Genomic DNA, 14,298 nt, shown 5'->3' with positions numbered 1-14,298 from the left:
AGGGACATCACGAGGAGTCTCGAAATGGTCGAGACGTAAAGATCGATATATTGGACAACTATATTCGGAAATCGGAAAGGTTCCGAGTGATTCGAGTATTTTTCGGAGTACCGGAGAGTTACGGGAATTCGCTGGGGAGTATATGGGCCTTATTGGGCTTTAGGGGAAAGAGATAGGAGAGGTTGGGCGCCCCCCCAAGGCCTAGTCCGAATTGGACTAGGGGGAAGGGCTGTGCCCCCTCCTTCCTTCTCTTCTCCTTTCCCTTGCCTTGACTCCTACTCCTACTACATGGAAGGACTCCTAGTTGGACTAGGAAAGGGGGAATCCTACTCCCGGTGGGAGTAGGACTCCCCTAGGGCGCGCCATAGAGAGGGACGACCCTCCCCTCCTCCACTCCTTTATATACGGGGGCAGGGGGCACCCCATAGACACACAAGTTGATCCACGTGATCATATTCTTAGCCGTGTGCGGTGCCCCCTTCCACCATAATCCTCGATAATATTGTAGCGGTGCTTAGGCGAAGCCCTGCGACGGTAGAACATCAAGATCGTCACCACGCCGTCGTGCTGACGGAACTCTTCCCCTACACTTTGTTGGATCGGAGTCCGGGGATCGTCATCGAGCTGAACGTGTGCTAGAACTCGGAGGTGCCGTAGCTTCGGTGCTTGATCGGTCGGGCCGTGAAGACGTACGACTACATCAACCGCGTTGTGCTAACGCTTCCTCTGTCGGTCTACAGGGTACGTAGATCACACTCTCCCCTCTCGTTGCTATGCATCACCATGATCTTGTGTGTGCGTAGGAATTTTTTTGAAATTACTACGTTCCCCAACAAACATAGCACAAGATCGTATAGTTCGTTTGCTAGAGTTTTCCAATGTCAAGTATCTTTTCCTTAGACCATGAGATCGTGTAACTCCCGGATACCATAGGAGTACTTTGGATATACCAAACGTCACAACGTAACTGGGTGACTATAAAGGTATACTACGGGTATCTCCGAAAGTGTCTGTTGGGTTGACACGGATCAAGACTGGGATTTGTCACTCCGTATGATGGAGAGGTATCACTGGGCCCACTTGGTAATGCATCATCATTATGAGCTCAAAGTGACCAAGTGTCTGGTCACGGGATCATGCATTACGGTACGAGTAAAGTGACTTGCCGGTAATGAGATTGAACGAGGTATTGGGATACCGACGATCGAATCTCGGGCAAGTAACATACCGATTGACAAAGGGAATTGTATACGGGGTTGCTTGAATCCTCGACATCGTGGTCCATCCGATGAGATCATCGAGGAGCATGTGGGAGCCAACATGGGTATCCAGATCCCGCTGTTGGTTATTGACCGGAGAGCAATCTCGGTCATGTCTACATGTCTCCCGAACCCGTAGGGTCTACACACTTAAGGTTCGGTGACGCTAGGGTTGTAAGGATATGTATATGCAGTAACCCGAATGTTGTTCGGAGTCCCTGATGAGATCCCGGACATCACGAGGAGTTCTGGAATGGTCCGGAGGTAAAGAATTATATATAGGAAGTGCTATTTCGGCCATCGGGACAAGTTTCGGGGTCACCGGTATTGTACCGGGACCACCGGAAGGGTCCCGGGGGTCCACCGGGTGGGGCCACCTATCCCGGAGGGCCCCATGGGCTGAAGTGGGAAGGGATCCAGCCCAAAGTGGGCTGGGGTGCCACTTCCCCTAGGGCCCATGTGCCTAGGGAGGGGAAACCCTAAAAGGGGGGGCGCCCCCTTGCTTGGGGGGCAAGCCCCCCACCCCTTGGGCCGCCGCCCCCCTAGGAGATTGCATCTCCTAGGGCCGGCGCCCCCCCCTAGGCCCCCTATATATAGTGGGGGGAGGGAGGCTTCACCACGCCTTTGGTGCCTCCCTCTCCCTCTCCAACACCTCCTCCTCCTCCATAGAGCTTGGCGAAGCCCTGCCGGAGTACTGCAGCTCATCACCACCACCACGCCGTCGTGCTACTGCTGGAGCCATCTTCCTCAACCTCTCCTTCCCCCTTGCTGGATCAAGAAGGAGGAGACGTTACGCTGACCGTACGTGTGTTGAACGCGGAGGTGCCGTCCGTTCGGCGCTAGGATCTCCGGTGATTCGGATCACGTCGAGTACGACTCCCTCATCCCCGTTCTTTGAACACTTCCGCTCGCGATCTACAAGGTACGTAGATGCATCCAATCACTCATTGCTAGATGAACTCATAGATGGATCTTGGTGAAACCGTAGGAAATTTTTTGTTTTCTGCAACGTTCCCCAACAGAGGGCTCGGCGGCGGCTCACGAGAGAGGGAGGGCTCGGCGGCGGCGCTCGGGAGAGGTAGAACTCGGTGGCTAGGGCGGGGCTGGTGTGGCCAGAGGCGAGCGAGGCCACCAGCTTATATAGTCGCGCGCGCGCCCGTGTGTAACCGTGCGAGGGAGGGGAGGCGTCGGCGTGCTGTCCCGTGACGCGCCGCCCGTGGCTCTTTCGCACCAAAACCGCTCTTTCGCACCAAAACCGCTCACCCCGGCACCTCGGGGCGCCCCCCAGCGCACCGGGTTCGACCTGGGTCTGCCAACGCTGATTTCGGCTCAGGCCGGCGAAAATTGGACTCCTGGGGGCGCGACTGGACCGTTTTTTCGGCGCCGGCGCGAAAAAGTCCCCTGAGGAGGCCTTTCTGGGAGCGCGACTGGAGATGCTCTTAGCTCGCACGGAGCGGTTTCACGCGCTTCAGTGGACGCGGGAGATTCTGGCGCGTGGCAAAAAATCGCGCGCGCGCGAAAAAGTGTCCAGTGCGCGTCGTCTGGCGTGCTCTATAAAACGCGTGCGCCCGAGCCGGCCAACCACACACTCGAGCGCCCCGGAACAAAAGCCCTAGAACAAACACTAGCAGTAATATCAACTATCTAAAAGGAAATACAAGTGCGCACGATCTAAATCGTGAGATTAACGACTTTCAGAAAGAAGGGTGGGGGAGAGAGGGGGTTACAGAGGGTTTCAGAGTTTCAGAGATGCTTACCGTAGACAGGGGGTGGGTCTCCCTCCGCGTGGCGATGAGGCACCATGGTTCAGCTTGCTTCGTCGGCGAACCCACGGGCCGCCGTCGCTCCGTCGGCGGTGACGAAACCCTAGCCGATCACCTCCCATGATCGCCTCCCCTTTCTTTCCTTAGCCTTGGAGACGGTGATATGAATTCTGGAGAGAAGCTGAGCCATCCCGAATGGACAGGGGGAAATATGCAAAACCGCGCCGTGGTCGCGCGCTTTTTTTTTTGAGGAAAGTGGTCACTCGCTTCTTTATGAAATGGACAACGTGTCATGTACAGATGGCGGGTCAAACAGTTTTGGGGTCAAATACGTCCACGTGTGCAAAATACGAGCCAAAATGGTACGAGTTACCATACGCTGACCCGGTTCAGCGAATCCAGTGACCGTAACTTTATGTTCTGTGAATACAGTGACCATACTAAACCCTAGAGACAAGTTCAGTTACTATAGATGTAATTTTCTCACCAAAATAGGGAGCATGGGTGTGTGACATTTCCTTCCGAGAAACTAGAGGCAGTGGAACCATATGATTCTTTTGATGATACTTCAATTAACAACTTTGATTCGTAACATGAGTTTAGTAAAAAAACGTAACATAAGTAATTCTTGTATTTGACGGCCGTTTTTTCGTCGTCGTTAGGCGGGGAGGACCGCAAATCTTCATTGGTTATAGTGGTTTTTGTCCTAGTAAGTCTAGGGTTTGCTCATCTGAAACAATGACGAATAGACGGTGACGATACGATAGAGAAGCTACTATTTGCTTTAATGAAATTCAGATATGCAATGTCATTTCGGTGTCTCTTTAAAATGATAAGTAGTTATATTCATTATAAATAGAAGAATGGAAGGGGTATCTAGATGCGGGAAAACGTTTTCTGTGAGGACGGACGAGCAAACGAAGGGAAGTTTCGGGCCTTTTATGGATGGATAACAAACAGAGAACAAGGGCATGTTTGGTAGCCTTCTCGCTGCAGCCTGGCCCGTAGAGCCTGGCTCAAGGGAGCCTGATTGAGGGTATACAGGCAAAAAACCAATATATGCACCTAGTTTGGTAGCCTGCATACCCTTTAGCCTGCATGGGGTGTAACGAAAGGTAGTCTGTTTGGTTGCCAACTTGTTTAGGCGCAAATACAAGGCATAGTGTTTGGTTCCATGCAACACCTATTGTATGGTAACCTCTTTGGCGAGGTGGTGAGGTTACCAGTACACAGCGGCATGAAGAATAACCCATAGACACACAACAGAAGATAGTTGTAAACCATAGCAAGACACGGTTTTAAATACAGTGCCACACTTAAACATATCGGTTAAAAAGCAAAGCAGTACGATATGAAACTAAACCGGCTGGAGCATAGGAAGGGATGTCCTAACATTCACGGTGAAGGCGTCGTCGTGCCTCCCGCACTTGGTCACCACTTCAATGTCGTCGTCGTTGAAGACGATGTCCTTGAGTGTGTCGGGAGTCAGCAGCTTGAACGTCACCATGTAGCTGATCTTGATCTAATGGATGGCGGTGAAGGGGGGCCCAACCCTAATAGAGGGTGACCCTGTCGTCCATCAGTCGGACAGTGACCCTCCGTGAGCAGCCGGTGTTCGTCCTCAGATTGAACTCTGTCAGCACGGCCGGGAAGTGCTTGGTGAAGTCCAGGGGCATCGGAATGCACTCAAGCTGAGGGGCAAGGATCACCTTGCAGAAGTGGGTTGGAGCTCAAGATGGGAATGGGCCGACCCGGACCTGGCCTTGGACCTGGCCCTGTGGCTCCAAGGTCAATATGTGAGGCCATGGGTCGGCCCATTTCATTAAAAATTTGTGGCCTCACTGACCCGTTGGGTACATAAGGCCGACTCAAAATTCAGCAAATTCACTCTTCTTGTTTTGTTTACACAATTTAGTGAAATAATAAGATATCATATTTTCACATTTCACATTTCTATTTGATCCACTATTTGTGTAAAGGAATAATGTCTGAGGGAAATCGCCATACCTTGGGCGATCTGCTCATGTTATAAGGAATCACGTACATGTGTACAGGAGCCTTGCACAACAAGGGGAAAAAAAATCAAATCTAAGCTAAACAACTGTCGTATGCCAAAACGGCTGGTGATTGCCTACCAAATACAGTACAAGAAAAAATACTTAGTTTTTTTTACAGGAACATACTTTACTTAACAGTTTACACAGCGCTGGACACAAACACAAGTAACTTATACAGTACGTTTCTATTTTTGATAAACAACTTGCACAGTACGTTTGTATAATAGCTACTGCCTATATGAGATTGGGTCGACCCATCCGACCCATCGGGTCGCACGGTGCCGGCTCCACTGACCCATTTACCATTTAGGGCCAACCCACTTGGCCCATTGGCCTCAACTTTTTGGGTCGGGTCGGTGACCCAGCGGGTCGACCCGGCCCATTCCCATCTTGAGTTGGAGCACCCTCATCATGGTAGTGCCCGTGGTTCCGGCACTTGCCGCTAGAGGGCTCCTCCGGCACCATGTCATCATCCATGGCCACCCCCTCGGGCGTTGCTGGCACAACCTTCATGGGCGGCACCACCTCCTTGCCCTTGTTCTCCTTGTCGGTCTGCATTACAAAGAGCACAAAGTTCCCAGGTTGATCACCATTAAAATTAACCTATTGTCCATAACCCCTTTATTTACCCATCCTTACGGTCACTACTTACCCACCATCTCACTCAGTCATCTCTCTGTTCCTCGTATCCATCGCCATGAACTCCAGCAGCAATTCCAACCCCATCCCCAACCCCTTCCCTTGGGGCATTGGATGAAGGGCTTTCTTTCTCAGGTGCTCAATCGGTGACCGCACCAAGTTCGAGAACACCATGGAAGTCTGCTTGAACTTCAGCAGCATGGCAGACATGCATAAAGAGTCAGATGTTGTGGTGAAGAAGACAACGCCGGAGGAGTTGGAGACGCTGATTCCTGACCCAACGATGGGTGCTATGTCAGTCGACATCCTTCGCTGAGCCATGAATCAGGCCGACTCCGGCGACGCTAGACAGAGGGACAGGTGGGCTAAGTACAGAGAGTACATGCGTCCTCATGACCATCATGCCCCAGCGTACTTCACGACAAGGACTATGGCGCTGGCGGAGGAGGAACAAGAAGCGGTGGCGATGGAGGTGGAAGAAGAAGATGCGGTGGCGATGGTTGTAAGGGCGCCGGGGCCAGGACACCGAAGCATGCCAATCGATGTGGACTCCGGCGAGGAAGAAGAGATGGCGGTGCAGCTCGAGGAGAAGGACAAAGCCAAGGGCACCCATCGCTCCAACCACCTCCAGGGTCACCGAGGCTAAGATCTAAGAGTACTATGCAAGATTTACCCCCAATCCCCATTACCCTTGTACTCAGTCTGGATCGGGAACCTCAAATCCATCGGTACTACGAACTCATGATGATGTTAAGATCACTCCTATGGTTGTTTACCCCGATTCCCCATTCCCCTAACGCGGATAGAACCTAAACGCGGATCGAATGCGAATGAGTATGTGGGAGGTGAAAAAAGTGCTTGACGCCATTGGCGAAGTGCCGAAGGTGATGATGCGGATGCCGGTGAAGGGGCCGGAGGTCGACTTGCTGTTCTCCGATCTGCTGAGCGCTGCCGCCACCATCGGTGAGAGTGGAGAGAGGGGAGATGAGGGTAATAACTGTCGGCGCTTCGGGAAGCAACGCGGCTTAGTGCTGATTCCAGCGTTCCTAGTGAGACAGGCCTAGAGGTGCTTTGAGTTTCATGCTATGAAGGTCCAAAAGTGAACGCAAGCAACCAAACGGGCCACAATCTTCCCGCGCGGGCCTGGTTGGCCTATATACAGGCAACCAAACACGTCCCAATTGAAGCGCGCGCGGGGGGGGGGGGGGGGGGGGGGGGGGGGGGGGGGGGGGGGGGGGGAGGGGGGTGTTGTTGAGGTGCAGCCATGGCCGTCGGGACCGGACGAGGCAAGCCGCGAGTAGAAGCAAGCAGCCTAAGAGGAACAACAACCATAGACCGCCCCGCCGAACAGGGTCTTACGCTCTTGATATACTCTATTTTGATAATTGATACTCCCTCTATAAACTAATATATAAGATCGTTTGGATTACTAATCCAAACGATCTTATATTAGTTTACAAGAGGGAGCACTTATGTTTAACCTTTTTTTGCTAACCATGTTACTTTGGAGAAAAACTTGCCTGCTAATTAGGTGTTATCCTTGAGACAGGTACAAGTTCATAAAAGTAGTACTAGAGGCAGCTGCAGTGCAAATAGTTGCCACGCCCATATCATGGAGTTTGGGGGCCTGAAGATTCATTAATTTATTAAAATTACTAAATTAGGCTGGAGTAGCATTTTAATTTTGCCACACACATACTCATCCAGCCAAGCTGGAGTTGTAATAGATTCTTAAGTTATAATTATGCTGAAGTAGCCAGTTGTATCAGTATACTTGCTTATTTTACCGTTCACATCAGCTTCAGGTGCTGTAATCTGTAAGGTGTGATTGAGATCATGTTCTGATATTTAAGATGTACTGTAGTATAGGACTGCAGATGCACTGGTTTGATTTGAATGGCCAAACTTCTGATACTGATTCTGTTATCTTGAGTTTGTACTGACTAGATGTTATCAGTACATATTGTTCCTTTGGTTACTTTTTGACCACTATATCTGCTGATGAAAAATTTAAGATGCTTGCAGTTTGAGTGATCAAATTTGATACTGGCTGTCTGTACAGAAGTATTTAGATTAATCTGTACTTTATTTCTACGCCCATTTAATAATATAAAACTATGGAAGTTGCTTAAGACTCTGTTTGCCCAAAACATCGTATATTCCTGAACAGAAGCTACAGAGGACAACAGTTATTGTACAGCACAACAAAGTCAGCATGAAATACTTTGTCCAAAAAAAATCAACAACAGGTCATTAGTACATTGTTAAGCTAAAGATCACGGTGGATGAGAATGTAAGCAGAGATGAGTGAGTTGATGGCAAAACCATGAATGCCAGGAAAGATATGGCAACGGAGTTGTTCGCCATTTTGGGGAAAGGATCGCTACCCCAGTTATCAATCCAGACATCCAGTTGAATACTCGGGCAGTTGCTGGTGATGATGAAATCAAGAATATGGTAGCACCTGCAATACAAACGAAATAAATAATTCAGTATTGATACCTCCTTGCAGAGATTGAAGGACTTAACAAGTTATACCATATCGGGAAAGCAAGGTTATTTCATGCAAATAGAAAAGAAAACTCTGAAAAGCTTATGATATTTAGGACAGTCTGTATTAAACAACCACACATGAAAGCTCTGAAAACCTATTTAAGCATCGTGAAAGAAAACAGGTGATAAAGGATGTCCATTCATATAGCTGGCAAAAGGAAGAAATATATATCTTAAAAATAAAAAAAACAACTCCAGGATAAAATGGCATATCCCTTCTATATTTTGTAATAAAGGATGTCCTCACTCCTTGGTGCTTAAACCCAGGTCAGGTTTTTAACAGTGAGTGCAAAACACATGAGGGAAATATGCCAAACTTCAACTGAAATGATACATACTCCCTCCGTCTGGAAAAACTTGTCCCTCTTGGTGCTAGATACATCCATTTGAGGAACAAGTTTTTTCGGACGGAGGGAGTACATGCATAAGCGCTGATACAGTATTATTATCACAGCCAGATGCTACCAAGAAGCAGTCAGCTAATGATATATATACTATCTTCATAGTAACCATTTGGCGCGATACTAAAGCTTCATGATCAATGGCCAATTGTAGTGGACTTCAGAAATCATTTATGGCAGAAAAGTGAAATTGTTCTGTTCTCTTTCTCTTCAGAAGAATAACCATGCTAAGTAACTAGTGTTTAGCAACGACTAAGCAATATCCGTCATCATTTATGTAAATGTAACAATATCCGTCATCATTCTAGTATGGGTACTGTTAATAAAACTAGAACTAGAGGCAGCTGCAGTGCAAATAGTTGCCGCACCCGTACATATCATGGAGTTTGGGGGCTGGAAGATTTCATTAATTTATTAACATTACTGAATTAGGCTCAAATAGCCTTTTGATTCTGCAGTGTAGTCATCCAGCCAAGCTGGAGTTGTAATAGATTCTTCAGTTATAATTAGGCTGAAGTAGCCTCTGTTGTATCAGTATAATTGCTTATTGTACCATTCAGATCAGCTTCAGGTGTCGTAACTTGTGTGATTGGGATCATGCTCTGATATTTAAGATGTAGTATAGGACTGCAGATGATGAGAGGGCACGTCCTGCACGCATTGGCATATGAACCCACTTTTCAAAAAATGCATTTAAAACATGTTTTAAAATGTCAAAAAACTCAAAGCAAATTTTCACGCATACAACTTCACAAATATGTATGCGCGGCACAAAGCTTTGTGACAAAATCTATTTTTGTTTTGCCTCTGCGAAAAAATAAAAAATCAGTGCTTCTAAATAGCGTCCAGGACACATTTTTTTGTCTTTTTTGCACAGGTGAAAGAAAAAGTTATTTTTCCACGTAACTTTCTGCGTGCACATAGAATGTTTAGATTGTATGCGTGAGACTTTTTTCAGAATTTTTGGCATTTAGAAAGAAGTTTTCCAAAGTGGGTTCATATGCCCATGGGTTCATCCATGCACTTCTCTGCAGATGATTGTACACACTGGTTTGATTTGAATGGCCAGACTTTCATCAAGTTAGATGTTATCAGTAGTTTGATTTGAATGGCCAGACTTCCATCAAGTTACATGTTATCAGTACATACTGATCCTTCCGTTACTTTTTGACCAATATAACTGCTGATGAAAAATTTAAGATGTTCGCAGTTTGAGTGATCAAACTTGATACTGGCTGCTAATATGTACAGAGGTATTCAGTACTTTATTCATATGCCTATTTAATAATATAAAACTACCAAAATTTATTTTGGAAGTTGCTTAAGACCGTGTTTGTCCAAAACATCGAATATGCTTGAAGTACTAGGAGCACTTCAATAATACTCCCTCCATACCTTAATATAAGACATTTTTTGACAGTCATAGTGTCAAAAAACATCTTATATTAAGTTACAGAGGGAGTGTATCATTACCTAGAGCAGAACAAAGTATGCATGAAATACTTTGTCCAAAATGAAAATAATAATAATTAACAGGTCATCCCTTCTTCATACTACATTTCTTTTCGCTATCCAGTATGGAGTGAGTCTTCATGTACAGAAGTACTGACCCCCGTTTCCATGACAATATTGCATTACTTGCAACAAGCAATGCCTACCGGATCCATCTCAGTTCCTTTAATTTTCATCATTATTCGGATTGGCAACTTATGCTCCCTTGCATCTGGAACTACATAATTTAACACTCTAATTTTGCAATGGCAAGTCTTGCAGTTTCATCCAACTGCGCTGTCAGACCAATGCCTTCCAGTACAGCCAGCTAAAACAAGAGATAGTACAGTTCTTGTAACTATGGACACATCGTTACATGATCTATAACTCATCAGACATTGCCAATCGATCATATACATGCGCAACATAACAAGGTCTGCACCAAACCTTTTGTCCAGAAATGGAAAAATGACAACAGGTTACATTCTTCTAAAGATCTCGGTGTTAGAGTTGTACACGGAGATGAGAGAATTGATGGGAAAAAACACGAATGCCAGGAAAGATATGACAATGGAGCTGTTCACCATTTTCGGAGAAGGATTGCTCCCCCAGCTGTCGATCCAGTCCGTTATTCGAGCACCTGCAATACAAAACAAATACATAATTTCAGCATTGGTCTCTCCTTGCAGAGATTCAAGAACTAATCAGTCGTAACATGTGGTGAAACCGTGAAAGCATGTTGTCCCATGCAAAACAGAACAGAATGAACAAAAGGATAACAAATACTAACATTTTGGCGTACAGCCTGTACGAGACAAGCACACACGAAAGCTCCAGAAAGCTATTTAGGCAATGTGAAACAAAATCGGTGCCGATGTTCTGGGCAATATTTATCTCGGATTTTATAGCTGGCAGAAGGAAGAAGAAAAGAAGAACAAAGCGAATCAAGTCCAACGCACTGGTCAAATGACATATTTTTCCTGCTTCATGTCCTCTGTTTTAGTTTGTTGGTACAAGCGCCAATCTATGGTTTGCGTAGTGCTCACAACCAGGTCTGGTTATCTCACATCAAGAGCAAAACACATGAGGTAAATACGCGCAACTTAATGATAACTAAAAGCATAAGCCTAATGACTACTCCCTCCGTTCCGAAATAGATGACTCAACTTTGTACAAACTTTGTATAAAGTTGAGTCATCTATTTCGGAACGGAGGGAGTAATAGAGTATAGTCATGATGAAGGTGCCACCAGGAAGCACACAGCTAATAATATCTTCATAGAATTTTTTTTGGCTCAATACTAAAGCTATATGATCAAATACCAATTTTAGTGTTTCACACAGTTATTTATGGCAGAAAAGTGAAATCATTCTCTTTCTCCCTGAAAGACAGCAATAACTCTCTATTGCAACTTATCAATAGATAACTGTTTCATTGTCTATCATGTACTCCCTCCATTTCTAATAATAAGATGTTTTAGGTACTGCAATATGGACTACATACGGATTAAAATGAGTGAATATACACAGTAAAACGCATCTAGATGCATACAGATCTGAGAAAATAGAGAAAAGCTAAAACATCTTATATTTAGGAACGGAGGGAGTATGAGGTTTGAAGAGCACTAATCAGCCAGGTCGCAATCCACCCTAAATATTGCAGTGCCTCGAGAAAATTCAAACTACAACAATCAACCCAACTACCAATAAAGAGCAACTAACAACCTTACGGCTTAATTCACACCTACCAAATTCAAGTGCAAGCTGGAATAATCAGAATAACAACACCTTTAGAGAACATCAAGACGATGAGAGCATAACACTAGGCTACACCAACTGATATCAGAGTATCAAGTACTCTAAACGCTTTCTCCGTCATGGTGATAAGCAATACCAACCGACCATTGAAGTGAATGTAATAGGATCAGTCCTCTCACCAGTACGGGTAACCAAGTCAAAGATGCTGTGTTCATCAATTACCCTTCCACGGCCTATGACGAATATCCTTGTTCTTCATTTTGGTAATAAAATCCTTGGCTTTCACTGAATCACCATTTTTAAAATAACCCTCAACTATGCACATGTAAATTTTTGTGTCAAGTGGTACTCCCCTATCAATCATCTCATTGAATTTTTCCATCGCATCATCCATCCTGCCCATCTTGCAAAATGCAGATATGACAGTTAAATAAATGAATTCATTAGGCTTCACCCCCTTCTTCAACATGTCTTCGAAGAAAAGCATAGCCACATCCATCCTTCCATACTTAGCATATGCACTAATCAGTATGTTGAAACAATGGAGGTCGGGTACAACTCCATCTCTTGCCATCCGCTCACAGAGATCAATCATATCAATGAGGGATCCTTCTTTAGCGTACCCATGGAGCAAAACAGAGTATGAGATGACATCAGGTTTTTGGCCGTTCACGGCCATGGAATAAAAAAATTCAACAGCTTCCTTGAATCTTCCATTCTTGCAAAGGCAGGTCATGAGTGAGTTGTAGGTAACAACGCTTGGCATAACACCTTGGCTTCTCATCACTTTCAACAACCTAGCGACTTCTTTCAACTGTCCCAAAGTTGAATATCCTTGGATCAAGCTATTATATGTCACAGCATCTGGTTGGGCACCATTATGAACCATTGATCGAAGAACCACCTCTGCCTTGTCCATTGCTCTTGCTTTGCATAGCGCATTGATAATGGAGCTATATGTCACCTCAGTAGGCACAATCCCCTGTCGTATCATTTCTTGGAATAGATCGCATGCTTTGCTTACTTCACCCTCCTTAAAGAAGCCATCAATTACCATGTTGTATGACATCACGTCGGGGGAGTGGTCAGCGCCTTTTTTGGCCATCATCTGGAGCAGATCAAGCGCAAGCTGGCTCCTCCCATTGTCGCAGAAGCTCTTGAGAATCACTGAGTATGAGATGACATTAGGCAGGTCGTCGGGCATCTTATGGAACAGCACGTTCAGAGCCTCCTCTGTGCGCTTCATGTCACAGAGGCACTTGAACAAGCTGCTGTAGGTAATGACATCCGTCTTGATGCCTGTCTTGAGCAGGCGGCCGAAGAAGGCAAGCCCTAGGTCTGGGCGGCATGCTCGGTGGCAACACTCCATTAGTATGCTGTAGGTGTAAATGGTGGGTGCTGTCGCCTGGCGACGGCCTGCTCGGGCCATGCGGTTGAAGAGCTCAATGGCGAGGGCAGGGCTATCGGTGCACGCAGGTGAGGGCGGCGCACGCGCAAGTGCAGCAAATAAGCCGCTGAGTGCACGAGCAGGTTGGCGCAGCATTTCGTCGAACAGTGGTGCGCGAGCTCTGGCCTGAGCGTTCTGAAGCCCAGATTGTCGTGGAGTTCGTCCAGAAGCTCGTGGGCGCGTGAGGAAACGGAGCTACAGAAAGAGCGGACCTGAAATCGTGACATTGTCGCAGTCTAATTTCTGCAGCAGCGGTGAATGCTGGCGGCAACGACCAAGCCCTGGTTGGAGGAGGGCGGACGGAGGAGACACTGGACAGAGTGGTCTCGCCGCTTCTTCCTGCAGCCACGGTGAGTGCGAGCGCGCGCCGGCGACGACCAACCGCCGGCGCGTCCAGCGGCGGGAGGACGGTGGACGGAGGAGTGGGATTGGGGAATTTTAGGTTCGATGTGGAAGTGGGAGGTGTTCATTACAAGCAGTGAGGCAGACGTGCGAAGTCTTTTCTTTTCTTTTTTTCTTTTCGAATCAACGGCCTTTTCATTTAAGTTAATCGGGGAAATTAGGGATACAATTTAGCCATAAACATCTCCTCCTGCTGCTACTAGCCAATATAATCAAGCGCAAAAGTTTGAGAAAAAGCCACTGATTTCTTCTATCTCTTGGAAAATGCCAGCAATCTCTATCTTCCTTTTACTAGTTCCTTCCATAGTTCTACCGATGTCAGAACGCTTCTTCCTTGATGTAAATGTAGGCGCAGAAGGCGAGCCGCGCGGGTGTGCAGATCCAAATAGACGAAAAAACATATTTAAAATAATCTCAATGGTCGTTACAAAATAAAGTTCATTTAATACTATTAAATTATTGTATTAGTTACATATAACTGAAATCCTATTATTTCGCAAAAAAAAAACTGAAATCCTATTAAAAGTTG

The 14,298-nt window shown here is 46.4% G+C and overlaps 1 pseudogene; it reads right to left on the bottom strand.

Annotated features, from left to right (window-relative positions):
* Positions 1 to 10,554: 10,554 nt before the first annotated feature.
* Positions 10,555 to 13,685, bottom strand: LOC125517586 (annotated as a pseudogene).
* Between the last annotated feature and the right edge of the window lie 613 nt (positions 13,686 to 14,298).

The sequence above is a fragment of the Triticum urartu genome, chromosome 6 (assembly GCF_003073215.2).
Source record: "Triticum urartu cultivar G1812 chromosome 6, Tu2.1, whole genome shotgun sequence".
Lineage (NCBI taxonomy): Eukaryota > Viridiplantae > Streptophyta > Magnoliopsida > Poales > Poaceae > Triticum > Triticum urartu.
Note: the sequence above shows the minus strand (reverse complement) of the source record. Positions and strands in the feature narration are given on the sequence as shown.